General features: G+C 56.4%; 1 long non-coding RNA gene across 3 annotated transcripts in view; it reads right to left on the bottom strand.

Annotated features, from left to right (window-relative positions):
- Positions 1-1,381: 1,381 nt before the first annotated feature.
- The window catches only part of LOC138850688 (uncharacterized), a 32,403-nt gene continuing 12,863 nt past the window's right edge, over positions 1,382-20,921 (bottom strand). For 2 of the 3 annotated variants that reach the window (XR_016211155.1, XR_011390800.2), the window contains 2 exons: positions 2,889-3,136; positions 1,382-1,971 (listed from right to left, as the gene is read on the bottom strand). This is a non-coding gene — a long non-coding RNA (uncharacterized LOC138850688). Of the gene's footprint in view, positions 1,972-2,206; positions 3,137-20,921 lie in introns of those variants that run through there. The other variant, XR_016211156.1, reaches the window with a different exon arrangement.

A 20,921-nucleotide genomic window follows, 5' to 3' on the forward strand; every position in this document is an offset into this window, starting at 1 on the left:
CAGTGGAGCGGACCGCTGGGGCCCAGAGGGCGGTGTCGCGGGGCGGGTCCGGGAGGGGGGCTCCGAAAGGGTGGCAAGCGGGTGGGGACAGAAGGGGGAAGGGGAAGCAAATGCAGGGGTTGGACCCCGGACGGGCTTGGTCTGCGGAGAGATGGGGGTTCTGGGCTTCTTTTCCTGGAAAAAGAATATTAAGATAATTCTTCCCGGGATGAAGACAGTGGAGGAGTGGGTGTCGCTGCAGACACCAGAGGCTTCAGGCGCGCCTTCGACCTGTGACCTACAGCCGGCAGCTGGGAGTCACCCCTCTTCTCTGCCACACCTTCCCCCAGGAGAACAGCCCTCAGGGTGGAGCTGTGGCCCAGGCTCCCCGGGTGGGTGGGCTGCAGGCAGTCCTTCCTCAGTTTACCCTTGCATTGGGCTTTGCGGCCTGGGGCCGGACGTCCCACGGATTCCCGCGGGTCTGGGGGCACTGAGAAGCCTGTGGCTACGAAGCTGCCCTATTCGAAGAGCTTTAACCATCGGGAACCACTGTGCTCATTTCTCCAGGCTGCTGGCTCTTTATTATAGCTGACCAAGCCCTTTTATGTCATCCCCTGCACAGTGAGCCACCAGGGGAGCAGAGCAGAGGGCGGGACCCACAGTGCAGAGGGGAAATTGAGGCTAGGAAGACGCAGTGGCTGCCCAAGAGCGCTGGGTGGTCGGCAGCAGAGGAACCAAGGCCAGCATCTGGGTCCAGTGCTGCTGCATCCAAGGCTCCAAGGGGCCAGAAACAGTCCTGGGGCCAGCTGTGAGTCCAGAGCCCTTGGGTCCCTTCCCTGGGTCCTCAGAAGGGCCTTGTGACCGCCCTGCCAGTTGGAGTTTGTCTGCATCACCCACCCTGGCCCTGGACACACAGCTTCTTCCTACCCCATGGCGCACTGTGGACAGCACTCACTGTATCATGGCAGGGTGAGTGGAGGGCAGTGTGTGACCACCCTGACTTGCTTAGCCTCTGAGTTGCACCCACTGTGCAACTGTGGGTGAACCTGAACCATCACTGACACTCCGCCCAGCTGGAGGCCTGGGGCACACCACCCACCATCCTTGCTAGGACTCGGTTTCCTGCCTACCCAGCCTCCAATGCCAGGGCTCCAACTGTGGATCAGGCACTGGGCCTATCCCAAGGATGCTCCTACTGCAGCCTAGCACTAGCCTGAGGGCCCCCTGTCTTCCTCCAGTGAGTGTCATGGAACTGTGTCACAGGCAGGGCTGAGATTTGCAGAGTCATGTTTACCGCCTCGGCCTGCTAGATCCCATCTGGGTGCATGGGAGGGAGCAGGGAGGAAGGCAAATGTGCTCTAGCTTTTGCAAGAGAACAGAAATACAGAAATCTTGGTCAGTCTTTTTTTTTTTTTTCTTTGCTAAGATTTATTTATTTGAAAGTCAGAGTTACACAGAATCTTCCATCCGCTGGTTCACTCCCCAGATGGCTGCAACAGCCAGGGCTGGGCCAAGCCAAAGCCAGGAGCCAGGAGCGTCTTCCAGGTCTCCCACGTGGGTGGCAGAGGCCCAACCGCTTGGGCCATCTTCCACTGCTTTTCCCAGGCCATTAGCGGGAAGCTGGATCGAAGTGGAGCAGCCAGGACATGCCCATTTGGTTGCTTTTACCTGCTCCTCTACAACGCTGGCCCCAAATCTTGGTCAGTCTTACACACACACACACTTTGACTCTTTCAGCCGCTTCTTCCCAGGGGCCAGCAGTGGCCCCATGATTTAAAGGACCCAATGCAAAATGAACATGCAGGGCCTTTTGTTTAAAAAAAAAATTCTCAAGAATTTCAAGAGCCAACAGTGAAACATTCACCCAAGCATGGAGTCTGTGGTGTCATCGTCCCCGGTTCACAGCTCTGCCAGTGCTTCATGTAATTCCTCAGGGAAGGCTCCCTCAAACCAGAGTCCCTTGCAGTCCATGCACAGATTGAATTCCCCCAACTGGAGAGAGGAGATCAAGGGGAGGTCAGGGTTGCTTCTGACTCCAACACTCAGACCTCCTCACTTCCCACCGTGCACCTGCACCACCCTGGGTCCAGCTTTCCCTCTTGTACCACGGCCTGATGGACAGACATGCTTCCAAGATACCCAGAGAGGGCTAGCCTGGAAAGGGCTAACTTGAGCCACAGCTGCACTGATTCCTACCCCCGGATTAATCATTGCTCAGCTCAGTACATTTCTTCACTGGTCCTTTAGGAGCTAAGAGAGCTGACTTCCCAGCACTCCCTGTACACAGGGCCCAAAGTCCAACCTGGAGCCAGGCTGTCACCTGACCCAGCAGGAAGCTGCCAACCTGCTGTTCCCAGGGAGGAGAGAGAAATACCCAGGCTTGGGACAGATTTACCCTTCTGTTTTGAAAGGCTTAGGACCATCCCAGTATTGCCATCACACACACAAACGCCCTCTCCCTGGGGAGACCCGCCTCCTGCAGGCCCCCACTTTGTCCTGTCCAGTTGGCCTCCTCCCTCCCAGACTCCTCACTCTGGCCTGGGCAGTCAGGCCAAGGTGTGGGGGAACCACCCTCATTTTACAGAGGAAAAGCCAGGAGGGGGCTGCCGGGGAAGGGGCACCTGTGGCTTCCCTCCATTCTCAGCCCCAGCAGCGGGGAGAAGGGGCAGAATTGTAGAGGCGAATGGAGCGGTCTCCTAGAAAGCTGAAGACCCTCCAGCAACCCTGGAGGTGGGAGGAGCCTGCAGATCCCATCCCACAGCCCGCATTCCTGTGTCCCTAATCGGTGACTCCTGGCATCCGTGGCAGCCTTGTTCAAGTTTCAAACAACCTCCCTGCCGAGGGCGTCTTTGATCCTCCCAGCGCCTTTCTGAATCAGGCCCCAAGCCTAATTCCACCCATTTGCCTGCCTGCTGGGCTGAGAGGTGCAGTTACTCCCCCAGGTGTCAGTGGCGTGTGGCCAAGGTGGCATCTGATGGGCTTCCAGCTCTGAGTCGGTGCCAACTTCCAGGGAGCTGCGGCAAAGGAAAGAGAGGAGGGGGAAGAAGTGTGTGTTGGGGGTGGGTCGCTGGGGTCCCTCTCCAGGCTGCAGAGTGGAACAGGTTCTCTCCCTTCGTTCTTCGTCCGGATATCTCTGGAGCACAGCTTTGTGTCACGCCTGCCGGAGATGAACCGCAGATAGTCAGTGATCAGATTATCCCTCTCTTAGCTGCTGCTTTGGATAGTGGAACTTTTTTTTCTCTCCTGAACAAGATCCACCCCAAGTGCCGATGGATAAAATGGAGAAAGGCAGTATTGTAGAAGCAGTAATGAGTCGTAGCCATTCGAACTCACTACCCTGACTTACTGAGAAGTGAATGGGGGGGGGGGGGACAGCGATGACGTTTTGATGGACTCCGCTTGGAAACCCTGCCTTAGAGGGGGCGGGCAGGGTGTTTCCCCGAGAGCCAGCATCCAGCTGGTTCCTGCAGCAGTTTGTTGTTGTTACTGGGCCATTAGAAAACGCGGGGTCCCTGGGCAAGCAGGGGCAAATGGAACAACTTGGTTGAGATGTCAGCAGGGGACTTCTCCAGCAACTTGTCACAAGTTCTAACACCGAGCCCAGCCATACCTGGGCAACATGTTTTTCAGTACTTTAAGAAACAAAAGTATATACACTAGCCATACATGTGTGTGGATATGTATATTCCAATGACTGCTGGACTAGAAGAAGGAAACCAAGCAATGCAAACAGAGCCTGGTGGCTTAGCTGGTTCTTCTATCATTTGTCACTAACTGCTGGGTGTCCTTGGCCAAGAAACTCGCCCTGAGCGCCTGTTCCCCATCCCCCATCTAAACATCCAGTTATTGTTTGTTTTAAAGATTTATTTATTGATTTGAAAGTTAGAGTTACAGAGAGAGAGAGAAGGAGAGACAGAGAGAGATCTTCCATCTGCTGGTTTACTCAAATGGCTGCAATAGCCAGGACTGTGCCAGGCCAAAGCCAGGAGCCAGGAGCTTCTTCCGGGTCTCCCACACGGGTACAGGGGCCCAACCATTTGGGCCATCTTCCACTGCCTTCTCAGGTGCATTAGCGGGGAGCTGGATGGGAAGTGGAGCATCGAAGACTTGAACTGGAGCCCATATATGCTGTTGTTGTAGGCAGCTGCTTAACCCACTATGCCACAGTGCCGGCCGCTAAACATCTAGTTTTACCTAGGAAAGAAGTGTGTGTGCCGAGGTACTTGGGTGTGTTGGGCTGAGAGAGGGCTGTGTTCATACACAGACACCTCATTAACTCATCCTCACCACCCACCCCCATCCCAGCGCTGGGCCCAGAGAGGGCCAGGCAAAAACCACCGAGCTGCCCCGGTTCCAAGGCGGAGGTGGGTTGCCATGGAGATAGGCTTTGTTTCCCTAACTGTCTGGCTGCCTCTGACAAGCGCACAAAGCTCAGCCAGATGGACACTGACCTAGGCCGAGTGAGCAGGGATTTCCTGACCCTGAGATGCAGCGGGCTCTCCGCTGTGCCAGGAGAGGGCCTCAGTTCTTGCCCAGACAGGAGATCCCCGGCTTCGCCTGCCAACCATAGGGGCTGCAGACCCCTTGCTAGGTGTTTGTAGATACCCACTCCACCCTCCCCCTAGGGCAGCAAAACTGGCCCTGGGCCTAAGGGCGGGGCTAGGAGAGCAACACCCTCCCTTAGGGCCTTGGGAAGCTGAGGGAAGGATCAGAGGGAAACAGCTGGATGCGGATTCTCAGAGACCCCTACCCGCCCCCCACAGAGGCTACACCACCAAACACAGGTTAGCACACTCAGTATACTCCAGGTCCTACTGAGACATCCAGATACACAGATAGACACATCCAGACACACTGATATATAAACCCAGATACACATGACACAGCTGGATACCCCTAAACACTCAGGTGCCCCAAGACCCTCTGCTGTCTAAGGGCGGGCGTTTGGCATGGTGGTCAGGACCCTGCTTCGGATGCCCATGTCTCATATCTAGTGCCTGCCTTTGAGTCCTAGCTCACTTCTGACTCCAGCATTCCTGCCCATAAGCATCCTGGGAGATATCAGGTGATGTCCCCAGTGTTTAGGCTCCTGCCACCTATGTGGGAGATCCCAGTTTGAATTCCTACTGCCTGGCTTGGGCCCAGTCCATCCCAGACTGTTCTGGGATTTGGAGAATGAAGCAGTGAATGGAAAGATTTTTGTTTCCATTTTTTTTCCTTCTGCTTTTCAAAAAAAAAAAAAAAGGACTGACATCTAAAAAATGAAACATCATCAGTGTTGGCGCTGTGGTGTAATGGACATCCCATATGGGTGTTGGTTCAAGTCCCTACTGCTCTACTTCTGATATCTGGATCTTTGCTAATGGCCTGGGAAAAGTAGCCAAAGATGGCCCAAGTACTTGGGCCTCTGCCATCCATCAGGAGACTTTTTTTTTTTTTAATATTGATTTATTTATTTGAAAGTCAGAGTTACACAGAGAGAGGAGAGGCAGAGAGAAAGAGAGAGAGGTCTTCCATCTGCTGGTTCACTCCCCAGATGGCCGCAATGGCCGGGGCTGCACCAATCCGAAGCCAGCTTCTTCCGGGTCTCCCATGCGGGTGCAGGAGCCCAAGGACTCGGCCATCTTCTACTGCTTTCCCAGGCCATGACAGAGAGCTGGATTGGAAGTGGCATAGCCAGGACTCGAACCGGCGCCCATATGGGATGCTAGAGCTTCAGGCCAGGGTGTCAACCCGCTGCACCACAGCACAGGCAACCTGAAAGACTTTTTTTTTTGACAGGCAGAGTTAGACAGTGAGAGAGAGACAGAGAGAAAGGTCTTCCTTCCATTGATTCACCCCCCAAATAGCCACCAAGGCCAGTGCGCTGCGGCCGGCGCACCACACACACCAATCCGAAGCCAGGAGCCAGGTGCTTCTCCTGGTCTCCCATGCGGTACAGGGCCCAAGCACTTGGGCCATTCTCCACTGCCTTCCCGGGCCACAGCAGAGAGCTGGACTGGAAGAGGAGCAACCGGGACAGAATCCGGCGCCCCGACCGGGACTAGAACCCGGGGTGCCAGTGCCACAGGCGGAGGATTAGCCTAGTAAGCTGTGGCACCGGCCAACCTGGCAGACTTTTAAGAAGTTCCTGGCTTCTGGCTTTGGCCTGGCCCAGTCCTGACCGATGCAGCCATTTGGGGAGTGGCAGATGGAAGATCTCTCCCTCTCTTTCTCTCTCTCTCTCTCTCTGTATCTCCTTCTCTCTCTCTGTTACCCTGCATTTTGAATAAATAAATAAATCTTTAAAAAAAGGAAAAGATTGACATCTAAACACAAATAAACAGGCAGAAACACTGAGACACACTGATGCATGCAAATGCATCCCGGCTCAGAGACCCACATAGACACACACACACACACACACACACAATTCCCTGATGCACAGACATTCACTGAGGCAGAAACAGAGTACACACGGAAGGTCAGCAACCCACACACCACAGAGAAAGGGACACACGGGCTGGTGACACAAACATGGAGACAGCGACTGAGTGAAAACGCAGGTGCAGCGGGGAAGAGAAGAGAAGCGGACCAGTAAGTCTTGCTGAGGGCCGATTCTGCGGTAGGCAGTGGGAAGGAGTTATCTGAGGATCTCTTTAAAGCCCTTCCAGCCATCTGTGTGAAGGTGGTGGTATCAGGCCTGCTTTTGACAAATGCGATCATGTCAAACACGCATGCTTATAAAAGACGCACACGATGCACAAGTCAACAGGGCAGGAGGCAAAGGCCCCTCTGCGACCACACCTGTCCCAGGCAGCGCCATTGCGGTTAAGGACAGCGTGCAGTCTGCAGCCTCTGGCTTTTTCCTGTGCGTTGACGTGCAAGGACATGAAGACGCTGCCACTGGAACGTCTTCCACAAACTGACTCAGACGGGACAAGAAGTCTGACCAAGGTCACGCAGCTTGTTTGTAGTAGAACTGGGATTTGGAGTTAGTTCTGGCCCCCTCCACAACCGTTTTGCTGTGGCCTCAGCCCGCAGCAGCAGACAACCATGGGAGACACAAGGTCACAAAGGGGAGGCCCGGGGCAGGGGGAGGGGCAGCACCTCTGGTCTGGGAAGGAAAGGAAGTGACAGTGTTGTGGCTGCTGCTGCTGTGGGATTCTATTGCTCTGGGGCCCTTTCAGTCCCGTGGGTGGCTGCTCAGGCCAAAGGCGATGTCCCTGTAAATTCCTGTTAAGGGCCGGCGCCGCAGCTCACTAGGCTAATCCTCCGCCTTGCAGCACCGGCACACCGTGTTCTAGTCCCACTCGGGGCGCCGGATTCTGTCCCAGTTGCCCCTCTTCCAGGCCAGCTCTCTGCTGTGGCCCGGGAAGGCAGTGAAGGATGGCCCAAGTGCTTGGGTCCTGCACCCCATGGGAGACCAGGAGAAGTTCCTGGCTCCTGCCTTCGGATCAGCGCGCTGCGCCAGCCACAGCACGTTCCTGGCACAGGAACCTTTGACTCCTCGGTGTGCAGGTGAGCGTCAGACAGGTAAAGAAATGAGGACATGCGGGGCCCTGAGCCCCAGGACCATGGCACCAGCTGCCCCCAGTCCCTCCTTCCCACCCTACCCCAGGGTGGCCTTGTCTCAGGCCAGATCTGAACCTTGGCCTTCCACAGCTTTAATCTCTTCCTGGGGGCCAGCGTTGGGGATACCAGCATCCCCACTTCCATCCAGCTCCCTGCTAATGGCCTGGGAAGAAGCAGCAAAAGATGGCCCAAGTGTTTGGGCCCCTGCTACCTACGTGGGAGACCTGGATGTAGCTCCTGGTCCAGCCCTGGCCATTGTGGCCATCTGGAGAGCAAACCAATGGATGGAATGGAAGATCTCTTTCTCTCTGTAACTCTTTCAAATAAATAAATAAATCTTTAAAAAAAAATCCCTCCTGTCACCTGTGGGACAAGTCTCAGTGTCTTGGGCATGTAGGTCCTCCACTGCTTAGCCCCAACCTGCCTGTTGCCATCTTTGCCTTGGCAACGCGTTTTTGCATTGCTCAGTACTTGGAAGTCATCCACCAGGGGACTTGGGGGCATCACCGCCTGCTGCCAGGCCCTGCCCCATGCGCATCACCACTCCCTCCCCTTAACCTGCACAACAGCCCCAAGGAGCCAAAAGATCTTGTTCCCATTCTACAGATGGTTCAGGGGAGGCTCAGAGTTTAAGTCCCTTCCTGGAGATCTGACTTCCTCAAAAGTCAGTCATTGCCCCAGCCACCTAGAATTGCATTTTAGCAGATGTGTTTTCCATCGCTCTTCCAGCTGAACTGGAGGTCCTGAAGACCGAGGCCGGCCTGCTCTGTCCCTACCACATCTGTGCTGGTGGCAGAGGCTTGGCACAGTGGGGAGAGGGTGCTCATCCACGTGCCCCTGGGTGGGAGAATAAGCGAGGATAGGAGAGAAATGGGGGGGGGAGGGAGCTGGGTCTCCTCCAGGAAGGCGGCCAGGGCTCCTCCTGAACACAGGGCTGGCCGCACAGTGTCTTCTGGCTCCTGCTCATCTCCCTTCAGTCAGGAGCTCCCAGCCAGTCTGCTATGGAATATTTACTGTTCCCCTCTGCTCCGCTCCACGCCAGGCCCTGGAGGAGCGCACCGGAGAGGAGGGGGCAAGCCACGATCTACGGTGATCATTTACCAGGGACCCCGGGTCCTCCCAGAGGCCTTGCGGGCTGGGGTCTCCGCTCCCTTTACAGACAGGGAAGTGAGGCTCAGAAGGGGAAGATGGGGGTCTCAGGCCGCACAACCAGGGAGCCAGGCCCCAGAGCCAGGTGTGCGCCTCCGTCCCCTGCATCCGGGCCCGCCTGCTGGAGGCTCTGGGGAGGTGGGGCTGGGGCTGGAACACAGCCTGCCCTGGCAGACTCCAGCTTGCATTTACCAAGCACTTTCCCTTCCATTAGCTTCGTCAGCCACCCCACATCCCGGGCAGGCGCTCATCATCTCCATTTGACAGAGGGAGGTCCAGTGACGTCCCCAAGGCTGCACAGCCTGTGCCTGGCGGAACAGGAGCAGACTTCCAGAGCCTCATCTTCCTCCTGGGTCTTGCTGCTGCCCCAAGAGAGCTCTGTGAGGCACACGTGTGAGCTTCCAGGCCTTGCCCGCCAGCCCCCGAACTGTCACACCTGTGCCTGTGGCAGATTCCTCATTCTCCCTGACCTGCCCACCTTCCAAGCTCCTACTCAGCCTGCAGGTGCCAACTAAATACCACAGTCTCCAGGAAGCCTTCCTGGATTGATCCAGTCAGACCAGAGCACTCTTTCTAAGCACATGTCTTCAGTACAAACCTCTAATAGAGCGATTACCTTATTGCATCTACTTGTTTGTTGTCTTTGTCACCAGACTGAGCTTTTTCGAGGGCAAAGACTAATTGTTCAAATCCGTTTTTTGCTGCACATAGCTTTGGAGCCTCACTCAGGGCTGGGCCTGATACAAGGCGGTGGGGCATCACAGAAGCGGGCATCAGGGCCAGGGGATGTTGTGCTGCTGCTCGGGATGCCTGCACCCCACAGCTGAGCACCTGGTTCAAGTCCCAGCTACGCTGTGTTCCGATCCGTCTTCCGCTGGAAGGCAGCAGATGATGACCCAAGTGCTTGGGTCCCTGCCACCCACGCGGGGGAGCTGGGTGGAATTCCTGGCTCCTGGCTTCACCCTGGAACCAGGCCTGGCTGTTGTGGGCATTTGGGTGAGTGAACCAGCAGATGGAAGATCTCTCTCTCTCCCTGTCTCTGTCACTCTGCCTTTCAAATTACAGAAATAGATACATCTTCTGTGTGTGTGTGTGAGAGAGAGAGAGAGAGAGAGGGAGAAGCTGGTGGTGTTTGGGGAAGAAAAAGGAAGGGACAGAAGTTTGCTTTTCGCCACCTGGAGTCTGCAGTGCCACCGGGACATCAGGCCAAACAAGCCCAGGAGGTGGGAGTCGGGGAGCAAGTGAGCCGTCCAGCTGCCCTGCCTTGAGCTGACCCAGTGCTGAGTGCTTCCTGCGCATTGTCCCATCTGCCCCCCAGGAGGTAGGGACTGTCGGCCTCTCATGATGGAGGAGGAAGCTGAGGCTCCGTAAGAAAACTAGGTTACCCGAGGTCACACGTGAGCCCCGGTCCGTCGGATGCTGAAGTCCATTTGGTAAATAGGAAATACTGGTCTTATGGAACACACACCTTTAAGAGGTAGCATGGGAAGAAGAGCTCAGAGAAGGAGCTGTCCAGGACGTAGAAGGGAAACCAGCAGGGTGAGGTTTGAGGCCTAGGAAAGAGCTGGAAGAAGGGCCAGGTTGGAGGCGCCCCTGTCATGGAGGGATGGGGCCAGGCTGGGGAAGGCAAGCTTCCAGAGAGCCGTCTCCACCTGCTCCAGGCGTCTGCAACCGCCCGCCCGGGCAGCGGGAGGGGGTGGCGGAGGGGGTTGGCTGGGAAGAGGAGGAGAGGAAAGGGAAGGAAGGGAGGGCCCAGGAGGGCAGGACAAACAGGTTTGGACTGGCCTGGAAATATTGGGGATGCCAGCAGGTGGGAGAGGAGGGGTGAGCCTTTGGGCCTTCCAGGCTGAGCAGGTGGACAAGGACCCCTCACCTCCACCTTTGCAGAGAGCAGCCGTCCACCTCCTCTGTCCCTTCCCCACCCTGCAGGCCGGGCCACACTCTCCCATGGCTCCCCTCAGCCACCCCACCCCCAGTCTGCTGTCTCACCCTCCCTGGCCAGTCCTGAAGAGGCGGCAGGGAGGAGTTTCCAGACAGGAAAGCGCTGAGTCACTGCGGGCACATCTGGTCTCAGATCTTGATACCCAGCTGGAAGGGGCAGGAAGGAAGGGGGCTCCTCCCCGCCAGCCCTCCTGGCCAGGCCTGGCCCTTGCCAGCTGTGCGGGGGCAGGCTGGGGGAGGACAGCCCGTCATGTCAACAACCAGCCCTTGCTGGGCTGTCACCCACCCTGGGCTGTGATTGCCCTTGGTGCCCAGCACAGCCCTAGCACATCAGCACGATCCCTTGCCCGTCACAGGTGAGGGGCTCCCAGAGACAGGGGGCGGGCACAGGTCACCAGAGCTGGAGAGCTGACCCCTGTGCCCTGGGACTCAGGGGCAACAGGTGCTTTAAAACAGCGGGTGAAAGCGTCCAGAGGCTCAGTCACAGCAGGGGTGGTGATCCTGAAAGCTGGGGGCAGGAGGCACTGGGCCCATGCTGCCACCTAGGCCCCTCCCCAGAGGCCCAGGGAGGGAGAGCCCTCCTTGCTGCCTCACCCCCTGCCAGCTCTGCTCTGAGCCCCGCCCCATTCCTCAGCATCTTTCATCCTCTCCCCCTCCCCCATGCTGCCAGGAACAGCAGGTGCCTTGGCAGGAGGTGTTCTGCCAGCCACCCTGTGCTCTGCCCCAGCACAGTGTTCCCATTGTCCGGGGCAGGGAGAGGTGTCCAGGACCTGGGGAGAGGCCGGCAGATCATATGGGAACTCAGCAGCCTTCTCTAGGGCCAAGCTATTTTGTTTTGTTTTTAAAGGTTTATTTATTTGAAGTGCACAGCTACAGAGAGAGGGGGAGAGACAGGTACAGAGAGCTAGAGAGAGAGATCTTGCATCCACTGGTTCACTCTCCAAATAGCTGCAATGGCTGGGGCAGGGCCAGGCCAAAGCCAAACCAGGAGCCAGGAACTCCATCGGGGTTTCCCCGGATCCCTGGGTAGCAAGGAACCAAGCGCATGGGCCATCTTCTGCTGCTTTCCCAGGCCATAGCAGGAAGGTGGGTCAGAAATGAAGGAATCAAGACCAGGACCAGCACTCCTGTGGGATGCTGGCGTTTAGGCAGTGGCTGAACCCACGGTGCCATAGTGCTGGCCCCTGTTTTATGTTTTTTAAAAGGCGGCTATTACGCAGGTGTGTGTCTTAACAGTTAAGATGCTCATAGGCCGGCGCCATGGCTCAATAGGCTAATCCTCCACCTTGCGGCGCCGGCACACCGGGTTCTAGTCCCGGTCAGGGCGCCAGATTCTGTCCCGGTTGCCCCTCTTCCAGGCCAGCTCTCTGCTGTGGCCAGGGAGTGCAGTGGAGGATGGCCCAAGTGCTTGGGCCCTGCACCCCATGGGAGACCAGGAGAAGCACCTGGCTCCTGGCTTCGGATCAGCGCGGTACACTGGCCGCAGCGCGCCGGCCGCAGCAGCCATTGGAGGGTGAACCAATGGCAAAAGGAAGACCTTTCTCTCTCTCTCTCTCTCACTGTCCACTCTGCCTGTCAAAAAAAAAGATGCTCATAATGGAGTGCCTGGGTTAGAGCCCTGCTCTGGCCCCTAATTTCAGGGTCCTGCCGCTGCGACTCTAAGGGGCAGCAGTGATGGCCGAAGCAGTTGGGACCCTGCCACCACGTGGGCTGAGCCCTGACTTCAATCCCACCCAATTCTGCCTGTTGCAGAAGAATGCAGCAGATGGGAGCTCCATCTGTCTGTCTCTCTATCAAAAAAAAAAAAAAACAAAAAAACAAAAAAACAAAAAAACCTACTACGGAGGGATTTCTGATTACAAAATAGATTCTTGTCCAAAGAGAATTCGGGGAATGCAAAAAAAAAAAAAAAAGGCCTAGTGTTGTCAATAAAAATGACGTGTAACTCCACCCAGAAATACCTTATTGTGGTAATGTTCCTACACAGACTGCAACTGCCCCTCCTCCCCGTGCTCCCAGGCTGGGGAGTGGAGCTGCGATGTACCACATCCTCTCTGGGCCTCAGTGTCCCTGTCTGCAGGGGAGAGGGTTGAACTCCTCAGGGAAGACTGAGTTAACCCCACTGCCAACCGCTGTCACCAAGGAAGTGCCTCTAGGCGCAGAGGGAATGAGTGCCCTGGTTGATGAATGTTGTCTGCCATGGAGGGAAAGAGTGCTGTGATTGATTAGTCCTGTCTGCTGTGGGTGCAGAAAGGAGAGGTGAGAGTATGAGTCTAAGAAACCCTTAGAGCAACTTCAATTTTGACACCCAAAGAACCTTCATCCCTCCCACCCAGCCCTTCTCATTCTACTTCTTGTTCCAGGACCTGCCTTTCTCTGGGGAGTGGGAGGGGAATCTTTCTCCTCCTCCTCCTTCTAGGACTTACTTATGTGAAAGGCAAAGTTACAGAGAGGGATTTTCCATCCTCTGGTTCACTCCCCAAATGGCCAGACTGAAGCCAAGAGCCAGGAGCTTCTTCCAGGTCACCCACATGGGTACAGGGGCCCAAGGACTTAAGCTGTCTTCCACTACTTTTCCAATCATGTTAGTAGGGAGCTGAATGGGAAGTGGAGCAGCTGAGACTCGAATGGTGTGGCAGATGGGAGCCAAGAGAGGGGTTCTTGTCTCTTCTCCCACCAGAGCCCTATCCTAAGCATATTTCTGGAATCTTGCACACACCCATCCTAATCCCTATTTAATGGTATGCATCCTTGAACCTTCTCTGCAGAGCCCAACCAAGGCTCTGACAGGCAAACTCCAAACAGGGTGACCTTGGGTGGGTTGGGGGGGGGGAGAGTTTTGGATATTTTCTTCTCTAAAAGGAAAATATGCAAATAGCAGCCATCCCTTGGGAGTCCAGGCTGAGATTTGAATATGAAATGATCATCTGCAAATGAGTTCTTTGGGTGATGGGGCGGGCGTTAGCCCAGCCAGAGTGGAGGGGCCCAGGGTCAAGGTAGAGCCTCCTCCTAGGCGAGACAGGGCAGGGTCTGAACCGCTCAACTGAAAGCTGCCCGCAGATCTAGGGAGAGGGCTCAGACAGGGGGCTAGAGGCCCAGGGAGAGCTGCGGACTCTGAGGCAGGCAGGGGGCTCAGCCAAGGAGGGGGCTTACTGAGGAGGGGGTTGGGAAGAGGCAGCTTTCGCGTTTACACACCGAGCCTTCCCTGCCCCAGGAATCCGAGGCGTGGACTCAGTGCCCACCCCTTCTCCCAGCCCAGGCCTGGAGGGTTGCCAAGGACTGCAACCTGAGAACACAAGGGCGGCGTCCCTTAGTCCTTGGACGGTGCTGCCTGCTTCCCAGGACTCCCAGTGCCTTTCCGGAAGCTGCTTCCAGCCCACAGGTCCCCGGAGGTGGCAGGAAGCCCCTGGGAGACGAGAAAGTGGGGAAGAAGTCGCCCTTACCCGCCTGGGCCCCAGGCTGGGCCTCCCTCACCCGGCTGCGGAGGGCTCTCTCCCAGCCCCGGCCCCCTGGCCCCTAAGGCCTCACAGTTCGTGGCTCAGCACTATTCGGGGCTGCTCATCTGGGTCCCTCCCAGCAGATACAGGGCTGCAGTTTCCATCCAGCTATGCAGAGGGCCAACCGGACACTGCGAGGCCTGGCCCTGACCCTCACAGAGCTCGGGAAAGCTCTTCGGCAGAGCTGGGGTAGGAGCAGGTGTTGTGCTACAATGGATTAAATGGCCTTTTTTTTTTTTTTTTTAAGATTTATTTATTTATTTGAAAGTCAGAGTTAGAGAGAGAGAGGTCTTCTATCTGCTGGTTTATTTTCCAGTTGGCTGAAAGGCGGGAGCTGCGCCAATCTGAAGTCAGGAGCCAGGAGCTTCTTCCAGGTCTCCTACTGCTTTCCCAGGCCATAGCAGAGAGCTGGATCAGAAGAGGAGCTGCTGGGACTCGAACCAGTGCCCATATGGGATGCTGGCACTACAGGCGGCAGCTTTACTTGCTACACCACAACACCTGCTCTTTTATATATATATATATATATATATATATATATATATATATATACAGGTAGAGTTAGAGTCATAGACGGTGAGAGAGAGAGAGAGAGAGAGAGAAAGGTCTTCCTTCCATTGGTTCACCCCCCAAATGGCCGCTACAGCTGGCGCTGCACCAATCTGAAGCCAGGAGCCAGGTGCTTCCTCCTGGTCTCCCATGCGGTACAGGACCCAAGCACTTGGGCCATCCTCCACTGCCCTCTCGGGCCACAGCAGAGAGCTGGACTGGAAGAGGAGCAGCCGGGACTAGAGCCTAGCGCCTATATGGGATGCCGGTGCCGCAGGCAGAGGATTAACCAAGTGAGCCATGGCGCTGGCCCCTTTTTTCTTTTTCTTTTTTTTTTTTTTAAGATTTATTTATTTGAAAAGCAGAGTTACAGTGAGAGAGGGAGAGGCAGAGAGAGATCTTCCATCTGCTGGTTCATGCCACACATGGCCACAACAACCAGAGCTGTGGGCCAGGCCGAAGCCAGGAGCCTGGAGCTTCTTCCAGGTCTCCCACATGGACGCAGGGCCCAAGCACTTGGGTCACGTTCCTCTGCTTTCCCAGATGCATTAGCAGGGAGCTGGATCAGAAGTGGAGCAGCCTAGACTTGAACCGGTGACCATGTGGAATGCTGGCACCGCAGGCACAGCTTTATCCACTATGCCACAACGCCAGCCCCTAAACCGCCTCTTGCTACACCAGCAACCTGTATAGGAGTGCTGTTTTGCGTTCCGGGTGCTCTTCTTCCCATCCAGCTCCCTGATAATGCACCTGATAAGGCAGTGGAGGATAGCCTGAGCTTGGGCCCCTTTCACCAATGTGGGACAGCCAGGTGGAGTTCCTGGATCCTGGCTTTGGTGTGATTCAGATCTCACTGTTGCTGCCATTTGGAGAGTGAACCAGCAGATGGAAAAATCTCTCTCCCTCTTTGTCTTATCTCCCTTTCTCTGTAACTCTGCCTTTCAAATAAGTAAAGAGAGTTATCGGGGCGGGGTGGGAGGGATAGGAGACAGATTTTCTATCAACTGGTTTATTCGCTAAACGGCCACAATGCCACAGCAACGTGCCCCCCACCACCAAGTAAAACATTTGAAAAAGGCTAACTTGCCCCCAAGGTCTTCAAGCCCTCCCTGAGCCCCGCCCCACTGACTGTCAGCCTCCAGTTCCCAGAGGGAGTATTTTCCACTGCAGTCCTGGTGCCTGGGGGTTGTGCTCACCCAGTCCCAGGCCAGAGCCATGCCAGCCCCAGCCTTGTCTTCGTGGTGGCCCAGGGCACCGGCCGTGAGATGGAAGAGCCAGAGCAAGGCAGAGGGGTCAGTGGTGCCTGGGAGGGAAGCCCAGCTAAGGGCTTTGTCAGGCAGATTCCACCATGGTCTGCTCCGCCAGCAGCATGAATGCTGGGATGATGCTCACCCTCGGGCTGCCAAGTCTCCAGCCAGGGGCTGGGACACAGAGCAGGCACTGGCCCCTCCCTGATGCCCTGAACAAGAGCTGCACTGTGCACCCCCACCCCTCTCAGGCCAGGCCAGGCCAGGGTCAGGCAGGGCCACCCATGGAGCCTGGAAACAGGACACCCAAGCAAGGATGGAGCAAGGGCGAGAGGCTGTGGACACAGGGTCAGGGAGATGCAGTCAGACCAGCAGGCAGAGACAGGCTGTGTTTGCACCCCTGCATCCGGGGTGGCAGGGATGGCAGCAGAGAGCTCCAGGTGCCCCTGACGTCTCCAGGACACAGAGAAGCAGACCCAGGGGTAGGACCCAAGGTCAGAGGCACGGGAGGTTCAGGGTGAAGGCGATCTTGCAGAGCCCTGGGGAAGAGGCAGGAATCGCAGGCCCCAGTGCACAGCCCCAGGGCTCCTTGGCCGACAGTCACTGTAACTGCTCTGCCAGTCCAGCTTGGGGTGCCAGGGCAGAGGGAAGGGAAGTTGCTGTGTCCAACTTCGTGGAAGTGCCAGAAATTAGCATCTGGAGTCAAGGCAGTGGTTTATGCTGTAAGTGCCTCCTTGCCCACAGAACTTTCTAAGGGATTCGTTTTATTTATAGGATTTGTTTATGTATTTGAAAGACAGTGATGGAGATAGAGGGAGAGATACAGAGAGAGAGAGAGAGAGCTCTTCCATCCATTGGTTTATTCCCCAAATGCCCACAACAGTCAAGGCTGAGCCAGACCAAAGCCAGGAGCCAGGAACTCCATCCAGGTCTCCCACGTGGGTGGCAGAAACCCCAGTTCGTGGGCCATCGTGTGCTGTCTCCCAGGCGCATTAGTAGCAAGTGGGAATTGGAAATGGAGACGGAATTCGATCCCAAGCATTGCACTATGAGAGGCAGGCAACCAAGCGGAGGCTTAACCTGCTGCACCACCGCGCCCGCCCCTCTGAGAGTGTCTTAGGTTACCATACTCTGAACCTAGTGACCCAGTCAGCCTAGCACTAACTGGACTGGAAGGCGAGCTTGACCCTCTCTCAGCTGACCTGGAAGTGGCTGGGCTTGAAACTGCCCTCGGAGAATCAGATTCACTGAACCAAACGGATCCTCTCCTGGAGAGGAAAGGAGAAGGTTGTGGGTGGGACCATGAGGCACAGGAGCCAAGGGCGGAAGGACGCCAGGCAGGCAGGGTGTGCGGGAAGAACAGAAGCACAGCCCAGCTGTGACCCCTGAGCTTTGGATCGGGCGCGGCGGGCACCTGCAGCAGAGCAAAGGTGAACAGCCAGGTCCACCGAGCTGCTCTGCCTGGGGGTGCTGGGTGACAGGCGCTGCGAGGCCTGGGGGTGATGGGCACCGTCCCTGCCTTCCTCGCCTCCCCCACGTGGCCTCCTGACAAGCACCTGTCTCCAGCAGCACTTGAGTGAGCATTGCTTTTCTGGTTCTCGTCACGTGGGAAAGCCAAAGGAGCCTTATTTCTCACCTCCCCGCCTCTCTGCCTTCCTCCCCGCTGTCTGTCCGTCTGTCCGTTAGGGACAGCCCTGGGAGCCAGCAGAAGCCACAGACCCTAGGGGAGATTCCAGTGCTGCTCCGGCGATGTATCTGCCTCTCAGTGCCTCAGTTTCCTCATCAAAACTGTGGGAGTCACTGCCTGTTGCCCAGGAAGCAAGACAAAGAACGAGGCCACGGTGAGAAGAGAAGGCTCCAGCCTCCCCAGAGGCCCACCCTGCACACCCCCCTCCCGCCCTTCTTCCAGAAGGACAGCTGGGACTCCTGTCAGTCCCAGACCCCCTGCTCCAAGCTGCTCCCGCCAGGCTGGGCCGGGGTCTCTGGACACGCCCCCAGGAGCCTGGGCTTCTGGGGCAGAGGTCGGCAGAAGGGTGGAATTGCAACCCCGCGTGACTGTGACCGTGACTGACCAGCCGGTGCGGAGGCCGCTCAGGCCTGGACCCACTGAGTCACCTTTTCCCCCAGCTCAGCCCCCTCAGTGGAGGGCGGGGAAGGCAGGCGGGAAGCTGACTCTGGCTGAACAGGAAGTGCTGTCCCCGCTGTGCGGAGATTCACATGAGACTGTGTCACCTCGGCGTGGGAACTGTCTGGGGGCCCCGCCCCCAGGTCTCCCGTGTTTATCCGCTTTCCTCCTTTCTCTCTGCGACCGCCCCCACCCCTTCCAGAGCCAGGCCTGGCTTCACGGCCCAGATCAGCTGCTACCTGGCTGTGTGACCCTTGATGAGCTGCTTCGCTTCTCTGAGAGTGAAGTGCATGAAATGACAACACGGGGAGGAGGGGTCCCCTTCTCCTTCCCGGGCCCAGAGCCCTGGCTGCGGCTGTGGTGGGGCTGGGATTCCAGGAGCTCTAAGAGTCACAGTCACATCACATCGCAGCTGCCCAGGTGTGCCTGCAGCGGGCCACAGCAGTGCTTTTGGCCTTCTGGGGGGCAAACAGAACATAGGGGTGCAGAGCAAGCTGGGTCAGAGGAGGATTCCATGTTAAGGCGGGAGGCTCCGGGGCGCCCCTACACTCAGGAAGGGAGGGGCGCATCAGGTCTTTTCTGAAAGATCCGGCAGTCAGTCAGGGCTCAGTTGGAGATGGCTGTAGATGTGGGCTCACCAAAGCTCACAATTGGAGGCTGCGCTGTGGGATAGTGGGCTAAGCGACCGCCTGCAGTTCTGGCATCCCATATGGGTGCCGGTTTGAGTTCTGGCTGCTCCACTTCCAAGTCAGCTCCCTGCTGATGCACCTGGGAAAGCAGTAGAAGACTGCTTGGGCCCCTGCACCCACATAAAAGACCTGGAAGAAGCTCCAGGCTCTTGGCTTCGGTCTGTCCCAGCTCTGGCTATTTTGGCCATTTGGGGAGTGACCCAGCAGATGGAAGATCTCTCTCTTTATGTCTCTGCCTTGAAAGTCAGAGTTACAGAGAGAGAAGCAGAGAGAGAGAGAGATCTTCTATCTGTTGGCTCACTCTTATGGGATGCCGGCGCCATAGGATGGCAATGGCTTTAACCCACTGTACCGCAGCGCTGTCCCCCTAAAAAAATCTTTAAAGGCCGGCGCCGCGGCTCAATAGGCTAATCCTCCACCTAGCGGCGCCGGCACACCGGGTTCTAGTCCCGGCCGGGGCGCCGGATTCTGTCCCGGTTGCCCCTCTTCCAGGCCAGCCCTCTGCTGTGGCCAGGGAGTGCAGTGGAGGATGGCCCAGGTGCTTGGGCCCTGCACCCCATGGGAGACCAGGAAAAGCACCTGGCTCCTGGCTCCTGCCATCGGATCAGCGCGGTGCGCCAGCCGCAGCGCGCCGGCCGCGGCGGCCATTGGAGGGTGAACCAACGGCAAAGGAAGACCTTTCTCTCTGTCTCTCTCTCTCACTGTCCACTCTGCCTGTCAAAAAAATAAAAATAAAAAAAAAAAAATAAAAATAAAAAAATAAAAAAAAATCTTTAAAAAAAAAGCTCAGAATTACTTTGCGACCACTCTGTGAGCAATACCCATGGTTGTCCACATGGTCACACCGAGGCACCCTGGGCCCCACCAGACCCATTCACACTCCTGGATACCCAAGGGGTTTCCCACACATCCACAGACACGTCATACGCGAAATACACTGGGAGGGGCAGGCACACGGCAGAGCTTGAAGTCACCACCTGAGATGCCCGTATCCGTATCAGAATGCCTGGTTCAAGTCCCAGCTATTCCACTCCTGATCCAGCTCCCTGCTAATGCGCACCTTGGGAGGCAGCAGTGACAGCTCAATTAGTTGACTTCCTGCCACCCACATGGGAGACCCAGATGGAGTTCCAGGCTCATGGCTTCAGTCTGGTTTACCCGTACCTGGCTATTGTACCCATTTGTGGAGTGAGTCAGTGGGTGGGGAGAGCTCTCTCCCTCTTACTCTTTCTCTCGTGCTTTTCAAATAAAATTAAAGAATTCTAAAATATTTTTTTTTTATTTTTTGACAGGCAGAGTGGCCAGTGAGAGAGAGAGACAGAGAGAAAGGTCTTCCTTTGCCGTTGGTTCACCCTCCAATGGCCGCCGCGGCCGGCGCACCGCGCTGATCCGATGGCAGGAGCCAGGTGCTTCTCCTGGTCTCCCATGGGGTACAGGGCCCAAGTACTTGGGCCATCCTCCACTGCCTTCCCGGGCCACAGCAGAGAGCTGGCCTGGAAGAGGGGCAACCGGGACAGAATCCGGCGCCCCGACCGGGACTAGAACCCGACCGGGACTAGAATCCGGTGTGCCGGCTCCGCAAGGCGGAGGATTAGCCTAGTGAGCCACGGCGCCGGCCAAGATTATTGTTTTTTAAAAGATATATTTATTTATTTGGAAAGTCAGAGTTAACATAGAGAAGGAGAGGCAGAGAGAGGTCTTCCATCCACTGGTTCACTCCCCAATTGGCCACAACAGCCAGAGCTGTGCTGATCAGGAGCCAGGAGCTTCTTCCGAGTCTCCCATGTGGGTGCAGGGGCCCAAGGACTTGGGCCATCTTCTACTGCTATCCCAGGCCATAGCAGAGAGCTGGATCAGAAGTGGAGCAGCCGGGCCTCAAACCAGCGCCCATATGGGATGCCGGCATTGCAGGCGGTGGCTTTACCCGCCATGCCACAGCACCAGCCCCTTAAAAGATTATTTTAAGATTTATTTATTTGAAAATCAGAATTACAGAGAGAGAGACGATTCATCCACCAGTTCACTCCTCAAATGGCTGCAACAGCCAGGGTTCCCATCCCATGTGGGTGCAGGGACCCAAGTATGTGGACCCTCCCTCACTGCTTTCCCAGAGGGAGCTGGATCAGAAGTAGAACAGCCGGTACTCACCCAGCACCCATATCGGATGGCAGTATTGCAAGCACAGCTTAAC

Source organism: Oryctolagus cuniculus, chromosome 7 (genome assembly GCF_051225735.1).
Source record: "Oryctolagus cuniculus isolate XC-2025 breed Fujian yellow rabbit chromosome 7, ASM5122573v1, whole genome shotgun sequence".
Taxonomy (NCBI): domain Eukaryota; kingdom Metazoa; phylum Chordata; class Mammalia; order Lagomorpha; family Leporidae; genus Oryctolagus; species Oryctolagus cuniculus.